General features: G+C 61.7%; 1 protein-coding gene across 1 annotated transcript in view; it reads left to right on the top strand.

The window, feature by feature from the left end:
* The window catches only part of Iars2 (isoleucyl-tRNA synthetase 2, mitochondrial), a 37,368-nt gene that overhangs the window by 5,834 nt on the left and 31,067 nt on the right, over positions 1-467 (top strand). The gene's annotated exons all lie outside the window — the stretch shown is intronic.

Here is a 467-nt window from a genome sequence, read left to right as displayed (position 1 = left end):
GGAGCCACACCGCGAGCAGGGCAGCGCGGCGCGAGGCTGGCCGCGGCTCACGTTTCAGACTTGGGTGCGGAGGCGCGGAAACAGCTCGGCAACTTCCTGATTCCGAACTGACGTGGTTTCACAGCTTCATTGTATTAAATCCTTTTTTCCAGGACTGAGGATTGAACCCAGGGCCTTCGCACTGAATTACGCCCGCAACCCCTTTTAGGTTCTTATTTTTCGTTTTGCGACAAGGTCTTGCTCAGTCGCTAAACTGCTCTTGCCCGGCTGTAACTCGCGACGCTCCTGCTTCAGCTTCCCAGCGCGCAGGGCTTGCCGGTGAGCGCCACCGCGCGGTAGACGAACGCATTACAGGAAGGGCGCGGCCCTGAGGGCTGCCGGGAAGGCCCGGAATCCCTCGAGAACACACCCGGAAAGCCTCGCGCTGCCTCGCCCCTGCCAGCGTCGGCGCATGCGTACTCCGCTCG

Source organism: Fukomys damarensis, unplaced genomic scaffold, assembly GCF_012274545.1.
Source record: "Fukomys damarensis isolate Sample0158 unplaced genomic scaffold, DMR_v1.0_HiC HiC_scaffold_11, whole genome shotgun sequence".
Lineage (NCBI taxonomy): Eukaryota > Metazoa > Chordata > Mammalia > Rodentia > Bathyergidae > Fukomys > Fukomys damarensis.
The sequence above is the reverse complement of the archived record's forward strand: the minus strand, read 5'-3'. Positions and strand labels throughout refer to the sequence as shown.